The sequence below is a fragment of the Buceros rhinoceros genome, unplaced genomic scaffold, assembly GCF_000710305.1.
Source record: "Buceros rhinoceros silvestris isolate BGI_N320 unplaced genomic scaffold, ASM71030v1 scaffold8136, whole genome shotgun sequence".
Classification (NCBI taxonomy): Eukaryota; Metazoa; Chordata; class Aves; order Bucerotiformes; family Bucerotidae; genus Buceros; species Buceros rhinoceros.
In genome coordinates this window covers 1-270 of record NW_010418089.1, presented here as the reverse complement: position 1 = coordinate 270, position 270 = coordinate 1, and positions in this window count along the sequence as shown.

Genomic DNA, 270 nt, shown 5'->3' with positions numbered 1-270 from the left:
AGCTTGAAAGGTATTAACCCTGAATGATTGGCAGCAGGAGCCAGCCTGACACTGTGTTTATTTTTAAACATCTCACTGTGCACGAAAAGCTCAAACCTTGTCTTACTCCCAGCTCTGTTCAAGTGCTCGACTTGGGGTGGGGTGGGGGGGGCTGTGCTGTGCTGGGGAGGAGGAGCAGGCGTCTCCGCAGGGACGGGGGTTATCGATGTCTCTGTCTGGTCCCAGGATCACCCCTGACACCTCCAGGGCAGGGATCTGGCAGCGGGTCCT